Source organism: Myotis myotis, unplaced genomic scaffold (genome assembly GCF_014108235.1).
Source record: "Myotis myotis isolate mMyoMyo1 unplaced genomic scaffold, mMyoMyo1.p scaffold_m19_p_4, whole genome shotgun sequence".
Classification (NCBI taxonomy): Eukaryota; Metazoa; Chordata; class Mammalia; order Chiroptera; family Vespertilionidae; genus Myotis; species Myotis myotis.
This window is the reverse complement of record NW_023416346.1, coordinates 56,066,400-56,083,968: the sequence shown is the minus strand read 5'-3', so window position 1 is coordinate 56,083,968 and position 17,569 is coordinate 56,066,400. Positions and strand designations below refer to the sequence as shown.

The window sequence follows — 17,569 nt, the reverse complement described above, 5'->3', positions numbered from 1 at the left end:
TACAGTGGGGCCTTGACTTATGAGTGTCCCGACTAACGAGTTTTTTGAGATACCAGCTGTCTCTAGCCATTTTTTTGCATTGAGTTGACAGAGTAATTTGAGTTAACGAGCTCCTTAACGAGCTCGGTCTCCAAACGAATTAAACTCATAAGTCAAGGACCCACTGTATATGTCAATCATTTGAAATGAAGGTTATAAAAGCAATTTATTTTGAAAGGAATAACTGTAAGGAAAGGATACACATCTGTTTCCATTTCTTTTTTTGTGATTGTTTATGATATACTATTTATTTATTTATTTATTTATTTATTTATTTATTTATTTATTTATTGGTTAAAGTATTACATATGTCTCATTTTTCCCCGATTGACCCCCCCACCACTCTCGCCCCAGGACAAGCCCTCACCACCCCAGTGTCCCTGTCCATTGCTTATGCTAATATGCATGCATACAAGTACTTTAGTTGATCTCTTACTCCCCCTCCCCTGCCTTCTCTCTGAGATTGGACAGTGTTTCCATTTCTTATGCACAAAGTAGTTTGGGTCCAAAGCTTGATTTTCTTTAGAACTATACTGTTATCATATAAATGCATAGATGGTCTTTCTCTGTTGCTAGTGGGAGTGGGGTTATTACAACTGTATCATTACCACACTTGGAGCAACACAATACGCCATGCTATTATTGTCACAAGCAGCATATTCCCAATTGTATGCCACAGAATCTTTTGGGAGTTTAGCTATTTTGGGCTAGTAATGCATTTTAATTAAGCCACCTTCCATTTGTTGCTATCCATGGCTGGGCGCCTTTCTTTCTTTTGCTTGGTTGGGAGCAGGCATGTATAAGCTACTGATTAAGGCCTCCTGTTGCTAGCACTTGCTGTCTCCCTCTCTCTCCTGATTGTTCATCCTCCCACCTGTTCTGGAACTTTCTAACACTCTATGACTTTGAGCAGCTGTTGTCTCTGTTTCTGAGACTGGCATATGTCCAACATGGGGGTTTGTATAACTAGACCCTGGAAGGGATATTTCCCAAGTGGGGACACCTCAAATATTTTATTTACTTTAAGATAAATCACTTCTGCCTTCATATTCTTATTAGTGTCATGTCTCTAAACTTTCTGGAGTAATGTTTACAACTTCAGCAGATATGTGTACTACATATAGACCTTGCTGATTTGCCACTTCTGATACTAATTTATGTCTCTATTAGACATTCAGTAAGTATTGTTAAATCAAATTGGATCAAATCTGTAAGCTTATTAGTGTCATTAGAAGAGATATAATCCAAAAGGACTGTCTTCCTAGGAAGGAAATATTTTCATTCCTTTTGAGAATTGCATCTGTGTAGGCAATATATATATATATATATATATATATATATATATATATATATATATAATCATTATAAGTAGATGTTGGAACAAGGATTCTGGTTTAAAATATCAGAAAATGGACTGAGAAACCAAGATGGCGGCATAGGCAAACACCTGAAATTGCTGCCTCACATAACCACTTCAAAACTACAACTAAAAGACAAAATGGACATCACCCAGAACCACAGGAAGGCTGGCTGAGTGGAAATTCTACAACTAGAAGGAAAGAGAAAAGCACACTGAGACTCAGAGGAGGTGTGGAAGTAAAGTGCAGAGGTACGGAGGTGTACGTCGAAGGGGCTGGCAACTGAGGACACAGTTGTCTTTTTCAATCAGACACAAGCTCCCGACTGCTCTGAAATCCAGTTCCCGGCGAGTCACTGGGGACCCAGCCTCATACAGGGAGAAAATGGACTGTCTGGCATCGGGCAGAACTCAAGGTCGGCTTTCTCTCAGAGGTGCTTGCAGCAATTACTGGGACACTGAGACCCGGGGCCTCTTAGGGCAGGGCTGAGGATCAGCCATAGCTGTTTGCTCCACCCTGTTGATTCCCTTAGACCCAGCCCCACCGAAGCTATGTGCAAAGGCTTTTTCATATGAATGGCCTGGCCCTTTGCAATCTAAAATTACCTAACAAACTGAAGCTGGGTCAGAGAGACCCAGAATATCCAAAAGAAGGCCCAAGGCCCCAGAGCAGCTTGCATTGCTTCACAGCTGGGTGTCATCTGGGCACTTCCAAACCCCAAATAAAGAAGAGGAATCTGCAGACCTCTCCATAGCTCCTTTTGGGTAGCCTCAGGCAGTGGCTAAATTAGCACCTCCTTAGAGATCCAGGAGCCAGTGTACCCAGTGGTCAGAGTGGGACCATCCAGATTACAACTCCTCAGATCCATAAGGGACACACTCAGGGAGAAGACTCAGTGAGCACCAAAGCCCCACTGAAGCAAATCTTGTCCCATAAGGGTGTCTCCAACACAGAAGTTCTCCCACTATAGACACAGCTGATTCTCACAGCCAGTTGGCCTGGAGGTCAATTCCTCCCAGTGATACCTACAATAATCAAGGCTTAACTACAACAAGACTGTGCACACAGCCTACAAAGGGGTGCACCAAGAGTGTCCACCTCAGGTAATTGGGGAGGCTGAGCCACTGGGCCCTGTAGGACACCTATCACAGAAAGCCACTCTATCAACACAGGGAAACAGCCAAAATGCAGAGACAAAGAAACAGGTCACAAATGACAGAAGTGGAGGAAAGCAAACTACTGGATATAGAGTTCAAAACCACAGTTATAAGGTTTTTCAAGAATTTTCTAGAAACCGCTGATAAATCTAGTGAGACCCTCAAGGATATGAAAAAGGACCAAATAGAAATTAAGAACACACTGACTGAAATAAAGGATAATATACAGAGATCCAACAGCAGACTAGAGGATTGCAAGAATCAAGTCAAAGATTTGAAATATGAAGAAGCAAAAAACACCCAACTGGAAAAGCAAAAAGAAAAAAAGAATAAAAAAAATATGAAGATAGTGTAAGGAGCCTCTGGGACAACTTCAAGAGTACCAACATACGAATTATGGGGGTGCCAGAAGAAGAGAGGAAGCAAGATATCGAAAACCTATTTCAAGAAATAATGACAGAAAACTTCCCCTACCTGGTGAAAGAAATAGACTTACAAGTCCAGGAAGCTCAGAGAACCCCAAACAAAAGGAATCCAAAGAGGACCACACCAAGACACATCATAATTAAAATGCCAAGAGCAAAAGACAAAGAGAGAATCTTAAAAGCAGCAAGAGATAAACAGTTACCTACAAGGTAGTACCCATACAATTGTCATCTGATTTCTCAACAGAAACTATGCAGGCCAGAAGGGACTGGCAAGAAATATTCAAAATGATGAATAGCAAGAAGCTACAACCTAGATTACTTCACCAAAGCTATCATTCAGAATTGAAGGTCAGATAAAGAGCTTCACAGATAAGAAAAAGCTACAGGAATTCATCACCACCAAACCAGTATTATATGAAATGGTGAAAGGTATTCTTTCAGAAGAGGAAGAAGAAGAAAAAGGTAAAGATAAAAATTATGAACAACAAATATGCATCTATCAACAAGTGAATCTAAGAATCAAGTGAATAAAAAATTTGATGAACAGAATACACTGGTGAATATAATAGAAGCAGGGGCATAGAAAGGGAGTGAACTGACAATTATCAGGGGGCAAGGGGTGTGTGGGGTGCTGGAAGAGTCTGGACAGAAATTGTACACCTATGGATGAGAACAGTGTATGGGGGGGTAAGGGCAGAGGGTGGGGTGGGAATCGGGTGAGGGGAGCTATGGGGGGAAAAAGAGGAACAATTGTAATAATCTGAACAATAAAGTTTTAATAAAAAATATCAGAAAATGTGCCTTTAATATACACAAATTCAAAATATATGAGAAAATTTTGAAAAAGGAATTAAAACCAAAACTTTTAGTTAATGTTACAACAGAAAATAAAATTGAATCATATAACAACATGTAAGTTTCTCTATTTTCAAAAAATAGTATCAAAAGTAAGGAAACAATATCAAAAAGAATAAAAACCTATAAAATATTTGATGCACTCCATCAGTTGATGAATGGATAATTAAACTGTAGTACATTTACACAATGAAATACTTGGCCATAAAAAGAAAGAAATCTTACCCTTGCAACAGCCTGGATGGACCTGGAGAATATTATACTAAGTGATATAAGCCAGTTAGAGAAAGACAAGCACCATATGATTTCATTCATATGTGGAATTTAATGAACAAAATAAACTAGCAAACAAAATAGAAACAGACTCAGATACAGAGAATGGGCTGGCAGCTATTAGAGAGGAGAAGGTTGGGGAGGCTGGGTGAAAAAGGTGAAGGGTTAAGCTAAGGAGAAAAAAAACAACTCATGGATTTAGAGAATAGTATGGTGATTACCAAAGGGAATGTGGGGTATTGTGAGGTAAAAGAGGTTAAAATAGGAATAAATGATGATGGAAGGATACTTGACTTGGGGTGGTGAATACACAATATAATAAACAGATGATGTATTATAGAATTATACATATGAAACCTATATAATTATAGTAAGTAATGTCACCCCAATAAATTCAATAAAAAAGAAAAAAAGAAATATTTGATGCACCAAATAATTTGCACTGTCAATGATTTCCAAAGGCCTCAAGTTTCTTATATATAATCTCCAGTCTAAAATTTGTGTGAGTTGTACAAACTCCCTAGCTCCATAATCCAGGTATACAAATAAATATTGTAGTTTTCCCTTTCTCTATTAAGATCCAATATCACTAACTCTCATTTTTTTTTTCATTCCTGGGCCATAACAGTGCTAACTCAGATTTACTCTGTCTAAATGTCATTTGCTTTGATAATCATAGAAACCATTTCTCACAGACATCCTGACAGCAACAACCAGCTCTGTCTGAAACTCCTCCTAAATTTGTTGGGGTCATTTGACTCTACCTCTACTGTGCATCTCCTGCTTCTTTCATTCACCTCAGCAACAATAAGCAAAAGTATTTACTTTATTTTTCACTTAGCAAATGATACCAGCCTGTAGCATTTACAATTTTCACCATACATAATTGAGAGATAATTAAAACAGAAATAATATAAAACTTACTATCAAGATTTGGTCAATAATAAATTTATGGTCTTCTGATCTGGGCACTTTAGTAATGTAGTATTCTTCTTACAGAGCTATCCATTTGTGCTTAGCCATCATTTTCTTACTCCCAAGATTACCATAATTTATGTAAAATTAGTGCAAAAATTCAGTTGCCTTGAATTCAAATCTGGTTGAGAGACTTGGAAATTAGGTGGACTGTGCTTTTCCATCCCCCTCTAAATCTGAAAAACCTATGCTTTTCCTTCCCCTGGAGGCAGGCAGTTTGCTGGATTACTTGGAGACAAGTCTGCTCCAAAGACAGAAACTCAAGAACACCCCAGAATCTATCTACACTAATAAAAGACAAACATGCAAATTGACCATACCTTCAGTATGCCTTAAGCCATGTCCACCAGCCAATCAGAGCGGCTATATGCAAATTAACCCAACTAAGATGGCGTTTAATTTGCATATACTGGCTGGGAGCAAAGACTGAAGAAAATGTGGAAGCGAAGAGCTACAGAAGGGAGCAAAGTAGGGGCAGTGGAGACAGGAACGGAGCCAAGGCTGCAGAGGCAGGAGGTAGGAGGGGAAACCCAGCCGCAGTGGTTGAGAGCCGGAGGGCAAACCCAGCCAGAGCGTGTAGGAGTGGGAGGGGAAACCCAGCCAGAGTGGCTGGGAGCGGGAGGGCCAACCCCCTGCAGCGGCTGGGAGCGGGAGCGAAGCCCGCCTCAGCAGGTTTCGCTCCCTTCTCTGCTTCGCTCCAGCCACAGGAATCCCTATTCTTGCAGGAATCTTCCTGCAATGGGCCTCTAGTATATATATAAAAGCCTAAGCAACCAAATGACCAAACAACCAGTTGACCAGTTGCTATGATGTGCACTGACCACCAGGGAACAGATGCTCAATGCAGGAGCTGCCCCCTGGTGGTCAGTGCGCTCCCACAGTGGGAACATCACTCAGCTGACCAAAGGGTGCTAGAAGCCAGGCTCAATCATGGCAATCACAGCTGCAGTGAAGTGAGCCTCTCCCACCTCCACTGCAGTGCTACCAAGCTGGGAGTGGCATAGTGCCTGGCCGCCTGCTACTTTGCATACTACTACATCCCTTGGGGGATGTCTGACTGCTGTTTTGACCTCATCCCCGCAGGCCTGGTTTCTGTGGTGTAAATATTCTTAAATGGCCTGGCCTTCGGGAATCAGGCCAAAACTGGCAGTCTGACATCCCCTGAGGGGCCCCAGATTGCAAGAGGGCACAGGCTAGGCTGAGAGTCCCTGGGCCTCAAGTATCTGGATATAAAGCAAAAGCTATGCAAGACTACACTGAAGAAAGTTTTGGGATATAAAAATAAGATTATAATAAGAATTCCAGAGTCTTACCCTATATCTTACATTTTAATCATATAAATAATTTGCTACTTAGAATTTGCTCTAATGCTATGCAAATAATAAATAAAAATGGGATTATATAAATTAGCATAATGATAAAAATTGTAAAAATAAGCTTCAAGTTAAAAATGAGTTATAGCCCGACCACTGTAAATCATTGGTTCAGCATTGATCTGTGAATCAGGAGGTCACATTTTGATTCCTGGTCAGGGCACATGCCCAGGTTGCAGGCTTGATCCCCAGTAAGGGCTGTGCAAGAGGCAGCTGATCAATGACTTTCTCTCATCGTTGATGTTTCTATCTCTCTCTTTCCCTCTCCTTCCTCTCTCTGAAATAAATAAAAACATATTTTTTTTAAAAAAAAGAGTTATAGATAAACCTTAACATGGGTAGAATTTTCAATATTCAGAAGATAAACAAATGAAATTTGTGTTATTTTGCTCTATGAAAATAATTAATCTGGCAGCTTAAAGATACCACAGACATCCCGTACTATTAAGATGTTTGATTCAGATTGTACTTATAAAATTTGGTGACACAAAGCAATGGTTTTATACATTTAATATACTTCAGAGTAAGCTATCAAGCCTGGTAAAATGCAGATTTTTCAGTCCCTTACCAAAGAGACTGATATTCATTGGATTTGATGTTGGCCCAAGAATTTGCATTTTAAAGAATAAAGCAAGGTGACCACAGACTACTTTTAGCAACTTCTGAACTCTGCTACTGTAGCATGAAAGCAGCCATAGACAATACATAACAAATGAGAATGACTATATTCCAATGAAATTTTGTTTCAAGAAACATGCCCAATGCTGTGTTTGTCCCATGGGACGGACATCATAGTAAGCATAGTTTTCAGACCCTGACCACTGGCCTAAAGAATTAACTCTTTTTGCAAACTTAAAACTGCCCAGGATTTTTTGGTAGCTGGTATAAAGTTTATGTGTGAGAGAAGCATCTATTGGTTAACTGTGGTAGTAAAACCCAGTTCCATTTACAAAATAGAGAGAACAAATTTCCTTAAGTTGTATACACAAATTAGAGTAATTCTTACGACACATTTCCTCTAGACAATATTTCTAGATTAACCAAGCCCCATCTCCAGTTAGCCAACACACTCTCTTGCTTATGTTTTTCTCCACGATCCATATTCATGATTCAAAAACCCTCTATAATAGTATGGGACAAGGGGATTTAACAAAAACCATTTTGATAAAGCAAGGATGGAATACACCTGGCATTTGTGCTGCCATTTCCATTTTTTATGCCAATGGCAGACATTGCCAGCCATTTACAATACTCTTTCCTTCTGAGTACATATATGGCCACAAAATCTTTATCATAAATTCTAGTTATTAATTGTCAACTGACCAGAGTTGGGATGTGAGATGAAAATTATGTTATTCCTTAATAAATTAGACTTGCTATGTGGTATTTTTATTATCTGTGGTTATTTAGCTGGGAAATTTAATATTACTTCTATTATATCTTAATCAATATAATTATGAGCCGCGCACAATGGTGTTCCATAGTATATATTTTGATCAGTTGTCATTGTTTTCCTGTTAGAATGTAAGTATTTTAAATTCAGGGACTATGCCTAATATATCATGTTATACTCTAAGATTATCCCAGAAACAGTTGTTGACCAGATTTATAGAGCATTTTTAAAAATTAGAATATTAGTGTTAATTACTATGATATCATTAGTATACTAAAAACCACTGCTAATAGTAAATTAATAAATTAAATTAATAAATTAATAGTAAATTAATAAATTAAAAATGTAATAGTAAATTAATAAATTAAAAAATATGTTATTGGAAATTTGGAAATTGAAGAGACTTTGGTTTGCTTTTTTGGTCATATATCTACAAAGCTATAGCAATTCTTTAAGATAACATTTTAAATCAATTTGGATTGATACTATTAAAATATGTTTGGCTACATAATCAAAATGTTTGCTTACTAAGTACATTATAGTTTATAGCATTAAATAGACTCAGTTGCATAGTGTAGTACTTACTCTGCAAACTCATTATGTCATGCTAGCTGTTTTAGTAAAATTTGTTGAGTAAAACTTGAAGAAAAATTACCATTTAACAAAGCAAAGCAAGTTTTAGAAAATTTATCATTTTATCCTGGTTTATAATTCTCATATGTAATATGATGGCATTTAAATATTTATAAACCCTAGCCAGTTTGGCCCAGTGGATAGAGCATCAATCTGCAGACTGAAGGGTCCTGGGTTCGATTCCAGTCAAGGGCACATGCCCACGTTGTGGGCTCAATCTCCACTAGGGGACATACAGAAGGCAGCTGATCAATTATTCTCTCATCATTGATGTGTCTATCTCTCCCTCTCTCTTCCTCTTTGAAATCAATAAAAAAAATTATAAATATTTATAAGCTGGTAGTGTGTTACTGTTGGTAGGACTGATTACTCAAAAAGGTTGACCAAAAACTCCAATTAAAACTAAGTGAAGAGGACTAATGCAATCCTACCAGGTAGTTTACCCCAAAGTTTCTAGGATATGACAACCAACAAATGGAACTTATCCAGTGGCATGTCTGAGAAGTAATCTCCATCAGACACCCAGCTTTTTACCTAGCAAATTTGATAGAAGCTCAAATACCAAAATAAAAGAGATGGACATTGGCATCCCTTTATATCTAGTATGTGTATTTCAGCACCAAAACCTCCCATATAGACAAAATATATCCACCAGGTTTTTCCTACAGGCTATTGCCTCAGGAAACTTTATCTCACCTCTGATAGTTTCAAATATTCCTACCAGAATCTGACTTGTTTATTTTTAACCAATTTGCTTCTATTGAAATATGAAAAAATATCTTCTTACTACTCAACGAAACTGTCAATAACTTAAAGCAAAGAGAAGGCATTTGTTAGAGGTTCTAGGGAGAGCCATCTCCAGAAATAATATGTTCCCCGCTTTTATAGTTCTGATGTCTGTCTTTGAGACATATAAGAACCTGTCCACTCTAGGTGTTCTTTAGTCTTGACACTTACCAAGAGAATACAGGAAGTAGAGGGAGTTAATAAGTGAATGTAGAAGAATTCAATACATGCAAATTATGTACAAAGTACACATGAGAAGAAACAGTGGAAAATAAATGTTGGTCTAAAGCAAGCCTTGCGAAGGAAAGTCAGGTTAAGCAATCTGTGATGAGAGCTTTGAATATATTGCAGGAATTCAGATCCAGGTGGTTTTTGGACATGCTTTCACCAAAACTTTGACCAGGCTTGTAAACTACTATTTAAAAACTCAGTTTACCAAAAAAACCCTCATGTTCCAAGGTTTAGGTAAGCTGGACCAGCTATCAGTAAATTTGGATAGTAGATTCAATGTCTTTAGTCTGCATTTTCTGTACTTTTCTCACTCCAGAATGTTCCCACCATAAATGCCATATGTGGTTTCAATACACTCCCCATGGATTCAAACCTTCCCTCTGGAAAAATCACAATATATGGAAAAGATTTATGGAGCCCATTAAAGTGTTAATGACGGGTAGGATGGTTCAATGTGTTTCCTTTCTTCTGGAGATGTGTCTTGGGTGAAGAAATGACTTATTTGAGCAATTTTGGATATTCCTCAGTTACGTAGAAGAGGTATCAATAATATAGCTGGGCTTCTTACTGCCACTTAAATCACAGTACCTATAGGCAATTAACCATTCATAAAGTCGGCTCTATGGCTGACTATGGGAATGCAGGTAGGGAAGTTGGGAGAAGCTAGCTTTCCCAGTGTTTGACCTGGACCTATTACTAAGCTTTTTTTTCTTTTAGTCAATTAACTTTGACTTTGTTTTCTTCCAATGAAACTATGATCTAAGTGCTAGAGTGCTCTGAAAAACTTATCCCAAGATTTTCTAGAAAAATAATGTATATTTTATTTTTTGTACAATGTTATTCTGGGAGAGAGATTGGGAACATTTAGAGAGTTCAAGACAAACCCTAGGATATAGATCCAATTATAAAATGCCAGCCAAGCCTTGGGGAAGCTGCTTATCATCCTTAGAGAGCTCATTGCTAAATCAAATGACCAATTTGTTGTTTTTAACCCAAATCAAGTTATTTTATCCATCCAAATAATTATCTGGCAGTTGGCATATTTATTTATTTTTTTTGTTTTTCTTGGTAAGAGATGGGAAATTAACACTTGTAATATTATAGCCCCATGCTTGAGCCTTAATCATTAGATCAATTTGAATTGTAATATACAAAGCTATTCTTGACCTTAATAAATAGCTTGCTCATTGGTATAGAAGATACAATTTTATTATCCTTTTTATTACTTTCCATATAGTTCCACAAGTTTTAATATTCTATTCCAACCATTCTTAGTTATGAAATTGACAGACATGCCTATCACTGAGCACAGTATCAATGTGCCTTCCCCACAGTGACTGTATTTGTACCCAGTGAGAATTGAAAATCTTAACTATTTGGCTGGTCTCATTTATCTTAGCTTATTAAAACTATTTTCCATGTGGTAGGAATTCCTATTTAATTTTACTGAAGCAAGATAAATCAATCTAAGTGAATTAAATGTTTCTATTCATTGTTACATCTACAAAATTAGGAAATTTGGTGGAATTAATATAAGATAACATAAATATGTCCTCTACTATTCCATCAAGAAGTAAACATCTATAATGCTATGTTTATATTTAGATTTGGTTCTATAACAATAATGCCTTACATCTGATAGCACTTTCAAATTCATTTATATGAACTTAATTGATCCTTGCAAGTCCCTTATACATTTACATATTTACTGAGTTTATGCTAAATGTCTGCAATGGATAGACAGTTCAAGGATTATTGTCCCCATTTTAGATAACTAACATTGGAGACAAAAATTTAAGTGATTTACCAAAGGTTACAGTTGTAAAGTTGGGACAAAATTTCAAGTATTTTGACATTAATCTTTGCATACTTTCATTCTACCTCTTGTAATACAAGTACATGGTCTATCCTTAAATGCAAAAGTTCATAATATGAATATAGCACCCAAAGCATGATCCATAAAATAAAAAAAATGATGAATTGGAATTCATCATCATTTAAAACTTTGCTCTATAAAATACATTGCTAAAATAATTAAAATACAAGTCACAGAGTTGGAGCAAATATTTGCAAATCACATATGTAGCAAAGTACTTGAATCCAGAATATATAAAGAACCCTCAAAACTCAATAATGAGAAAACAACTATCCTATTAAAAAGAGATTGAACAGGCACTTAACCAAAGAAGATATACAGATGGCAAATAGGAATATAAAAAAGAAGTTAAACATTATTAGTCATTAGGGAAATACAGACTTAGACCACTGGGAGCTATGACTACAAACCCACTAAAATAACTAATATTAAAAAATACTTATAGTGCCAAGTCCTGATAAGGATATGGAAGAACTGGAACTGTACATGAGTATTTATAGCAGCACTATTCATAATTTTCAAAAAACTGAAAACAGCCTAAATGTCCTTAAACAAGTGAATGAATACACTCTAAATACACAGTGAAATGACTTTCAGAAATGAAAAGGAATGAACCATCAACACATGCAACAGTATGAATAAACTCAAATGTATCATGTTTGGTGAAAGAAACCAGACACAAAAGATTATAAACTGTATTACACTTAGGCAACATTATGAAAAAGGTGGGACTATATGGAGAAAAAAAGATATGTGATTATCAAGGGGTTAAAGATAGGAAAGAAGACTGACTTTTTATGGACAGCATACGAGAAGTCTTTGGGGTATAGGAACTATTCTGTATCCTGTTTATGGTGGTGGTTACAATAGTCAATGCCTGTGTTAAAACTCATAGAACTATGTATCCAAAAATGCTAATAAGATAGTTATTTCACACTAATCATTATAGTTAAAATTTACCCTAGCAAAAATTTAAAAATAAGTGAAGTTTGAATTATGTATTTATTTACATTTATCAGCAACACTTCTCCAGGTATCTAATCTCTCCTCAGTTCCTTATGTCAGCTTTCAGGATACTATCCAAAAAACCAACTCACACAAATTCAAATGACTTCTAATGGCTACACATGTTTCTTCTAGTAGGGTCATTTTAATTTGAACAGGTTACCAAAGTCTTAAGTTAAAGTAATGTATCCCAGTGAGGGGGATTCCAAGCATTGAACATTGGGTAAAGAAGCCATGTAGGGAAGAAGAGCCAGGACAGCCTCCTATGCATTTTTGCTTAACTTTTCAAATTTTATGTTGGAGGTTGTGTAAGACTATGACATAGTCAATGTGGATATATATATGTAATCTTCTGAATACATTCAGGCTAGGAAAGGAAATCATAGTTGGAATAAAAACAAGTATTTTGAAATCTTAACTTCTTAATAAAAGAAAGCACTTAATTGACTACTCTTTATATCAAAACTAGAGGCCCAGTGCACGAAATTCATGCACTGGGGCAGGGTGTGTTCCTCAGCCCAGCCTGCACCCTCTCCAATCTAGGACCCCTCAAGGGATGTCTGACTGCTGGTTTAGGCCTGATCCTCTGACTGCCTGTCGAACATCTCTCTCACAATCTGGGACTGCTTGCCTGCCTGCCTGCCTGATCGCCCCTAACCGCTTCTGCCTGCCAGCCTGACCACACCCTAACTGCTCCTCTGCCAGTCTGATAGACGCCTAATTGCTCCCCTGCCAACCCAATTGCCTCCAACTGCCCTCCCCTGCTGGCCTGATCACCCCCAACTGCCCTCCCCTAATGGCCTACCCCCCCAACTGCCTTCCTTTGATGGCCTGATTGCCCACAAGTGCCCTCCCCTGCCAGCCTGATCACCCACAATTGCCCTCTCCTGCTGGCCATCTTGTGGTGGCCATCTTGTGTCCACATGGGGGTGGCCATCTTTGACCACATGGGGGTGGCCATCTTGTGTGCTGGAGTGATGGTCAATTTGCATATTACTCTTTATTAAATAGGATTCAGAATATATGCAAGTTTATTGTAAATGTAGATATACATACAATGGAATAGTGGTCAGCCATATAAAAGATGAAATATTGCCACTTGCAACTATCTGATGGATCTTTAGAGTATTATGCTAAGTGAAATAAGTCAGTTGGAATAGGAAAATAACTGTAATTTCACTCATATGTGGGATATAAAACAAAAAGCAACAAATTCATACAGACAACAGAGTGGTAGTTATTAGAGGGGAAAGGGGTTGGGGGGAGCTTGAAGGAGGAAAGGGGCTCAAATATATGGTAATGGAAGGAAACTAGACTTTTGGTGGTGAGCACACAATAGAATATACAGTTATTGAATTATAATGCTGTATACCTGAAATTTATTTTTAACTTTTTGAGGAACCTCCTACTATTTTCCATAGTGGCTGCACCATTTTACACTGCCAACAACAGTGCAGAAGAGTTTCCATTTCTCCACACATTGGCCAACACTTGTTATTTGTTGACTTTTTGATAATAGCTATTTTGACAGGTATGAGGTGATATATACCTCATTATGGTTTTGATTTGCATTTCCATGATGATTAGTGATGTTGAGCATTTTTTCATATGTCTGTTGACCATCTGTATATCTTCTTTGGAGAAGTGTCTATTCAAGTTCTCTGCCCATTTTTTTCATTTTTTTAAAAAGTTGCATGAGTTCTTTATATATTTTGGATATTAAACCCTTATTGAAATGCCATTTGCAATATATACTCTCCTATTCAGTAGTTTGAGTTTTAATTTTTTTAAAAAAATATATTTTATTGATTTTTTGCAGAGAGGAAGGGAGAGGGATAGAGAATTAGAAACATTGATGAGAGAGAAACATCAGTCAGCTGCCTCCAGCACACCCCTCACTGGGGATGTGCCTGCAACCAAGGCACATGCCCCCAACCAGAATCAAACCTGGGACCCTTGAGTCCACAGGCCGACACTCCATCCACTGAGCCAAACCAGTCAGGGTGAGTTTTCATTTTTATGATGGCTTCCTTCACTATGCAAAAAACGTTTTAATTTGATATAGTCACATTTGTTTGCATATAAATTGATTTTAATAAGGTATCTAATAGCAATATTAATTTTTGTAAAATATAAAATGTTTAAAGTAAGAAGTCATCTGTAATTTATTTATTTTTAAAGCTAAATTTGCCTGTCATTTTTCCTTAAAGTGAGATCCACCTACAAAAGGACTGGGTGATTTTGAATACTGCAGAATTTATTACTTATGTCCGTTTCATTCTTATTGATACCAAATTCAGGTAAAGTAGAATTTATAAGCTAAGCTACAAACAGTATAGTGAGTTTCTGTACATCCATCATACAAAATCATGTTTATTAGATCTCAGTAAAATTAATAAAGGGAATTAAATTAGACCAGCAGTTCTTTCCAAAATGACACCAGTAACAATGTTTGTAAATTGGAATATTATACCTATACTAGAGGCCCAGTGCATGAAATTCGTGCATGAGGGGGGGTGGGGTCCCACAGCCCCACCTGCACCCTTTGCAATTCGGGACCCCTACACTTTTTTCTTATCTAGCTTACCGCTTCACATTAAAAAAAAAAAATAACTGAAATACCACCTACTCTAGGAAATCCTCTTTGAACAAATATCTTTATAATCTGTATTAAGTATTTTCATAGTATATAATTCTTTTTATTTAAAAGCAACTTAGAGTAGATGCAATGTGCTTCTCATTCTTGCATCTGAACTTTTTCTTCTTGCTCTTGTAATAGCAAAGCTTATCCAATTTACATTTGCCCTTTAAGGGCTTATATTTGGTTCAGTTTCTACTTGGCTCCCTGCTTTGTTTTAAAGCAATAAATTTGGTTTGTGATAGTAAGCCTTACTTGTAACCAAGCCTGTAGGTCTCCCTATCTGAATATTTCTATAATACCTATCACTTTAGCATACCAGAGATTGTGTTCATTTATAGAAAATAACAATAAATGTCACTTGATCATTTGATTTTCTAGTAATATTTTATAGCAAGATGTATTATTCTAGTAATTTAACTATTACAAAACTGAGGCGTGCAGAAATAAATTACATTTAACAATAAAGAATGACTCGAATATCAAAGCATAGTACACTTAGGACCTCCCTTGTCCTGTGCCTCAGATATAATAGCATATTACACAGTTCACATGGAACTCAGTTTCCTTTAAAATAGGAAGGGATCCCATACTCATGAAGCAGCTACTTCCACACATATTTTTTTTATTTAATTCACAGCATATACTCTTTGTACTAATTGTTAGAAAATCATCCTAGCAATTGCCTCTGTTCCTCTGTATTGTTGCCTTACATTCTGATGCCATGACTGCGCTTTTATCATCCACTCACTCTAATAAGATTGTGAATTATATAAGGGCAGAGATCATTATTTGAGCTTGTGTGTTCCCTGACATGGTGCCTAGATAAATACTCAAATGCCATCCAGTCCAAATGACTGGGATGAGAGAGGCCCACCATTGCTGGAGACCTCTGATTTTTATTTAAGGGGCCTCACTTGTTCTGCGCCTTTACAGAGGAGTGAGTAGTGGCTGAGGGAATTTGAGGAAACCCAGACAGAATTCTCTTCCTAAAAGATTTTGCTAAGCTGGCGCCAGGACCACTGGGCATTTGTCCAGTTAAAACCTGGACACACAGCAATAACAAAGGCACTGGTCTCCTACTGATAATGCCTAAGGATCAAACCCCATCCAGCAGGAACTTACCTCTGCAGTCAGGACCAGGCTGCTGCGTGGACCTGGGCTGGTGCTCCTAACTCTGGGGAAAGGGAGACTTCCATGGCTGCAGGCTAGAGGCCTCGGACTCCTCACCACCCACCCAAATAGATCCATAGTGCAGGCTGGTCAGTGGAGCAGATTCTTTGACTGGGATCTCGGGGAGGCCTGGCCTGGCCTGTTTGCCCTGCGATTGATCGCGGGGATTCCTGGCCTGTTTACCCCGCAATCGCAAGAAGGCCTGGCCTGGCCTGTTCACCCCATAATGGGCGCCGGGCTGGGGGGCGTGGACCCGGGCTGCCACTTGGTGCTGGTGCACGTGCAAGCGGCCACAGGGCAGGAACATCCTCTTGGCGCCTGCACTAATAGGCCTGGAGTGGCCAGGGATGTTCTGGGACCCAGGCTGCTCAGGGCCTATGTGCGGGCCTACAGGCTAAGAGTGGCCTGGGTCCCAAGGATGTTCCTGGGACCCAGGCTGCTCGGCGGCTGCATATGCAAATTAACCCACCATCTTTGTCGGGTTAATTTGCATACTCTCCTGATTGGCTGGTGAGCATAGAGGAGGGGCGGTCAATTTACATGTTTCTCTTTTATTATATAGGATTGATTTTCACTTTCATGTCAAATTTTAAAAGTATTTTAGGTGTGCTTTGTGGATGCATAATGAATATGTTTCTAATTCTACTTTTTGCTACTTTCCAAATCAGATGAACTGCAAACAGGAAATACTGAAACTATGATAGGGCGTTTACCTTATCCATGTACAGGTAGGTGCTAGGAACTCCTAGTCTTGGATTGTATTTACCCAATCCCAATATCACTGATCAATTCCATTTAAAAGCACTCCAAACCAGTGCCTTCCTTGAGAGAACAACAACATAACAGAAAATGTTACAATGGGTTAAAAAATAGTGGGATAGCTGAATGTTTAGTCACATCAATTTACCTTCACTTTGAATGGTTTGGATCTAGGAAGAAGGTTTTTGTTTTAGCATGACACATGAGTAAATTAATGATTTGATCAACATTTATTACAGTTGAGAAGTATGATTTGGGTAACACAGTTTCCGAGAAACCAGTAAAGCCACAAAATAAATTATTTTAACCTGAGAACGAGATATACTCATCAAAACTAACAGCCAGAACAACCCTAATATTTTCATTTTATCAAAATAAAATGTCTGTGATTCAGTTTTTAAATATTACTAGCTCCTTTTTCTTTCAGATATTCTATGTTCTACCACCCCCTGAAACTTTAAGCATATTCCACTTTCCCCCAGATTCTCTAAGTGAGGAGATGTTTAAGATTAAATAAAGATTTGAAAATGATACAAAGATGGATCACTTGAGAAATACTGACCTGGTTAACTACCAGATAGGTATATATGGCAGGATTAAGGAGATGCTTTGGCTAG

General features: G+C 37.8%; 1 protein-coding gene across 1 annotated transcript in view; it reads left to right on the top strand.

Moving 5' to 3' along the window:
* Positions 1-17,569, top strand: part of IL1RAPL2 (interleukin 1 receptor accessory protein like 2) — a 693,469-nt gene that overhangs the window by 261,737 nt on the left and 414,163 nt on the right. The window lies entirely within an intron of this gene.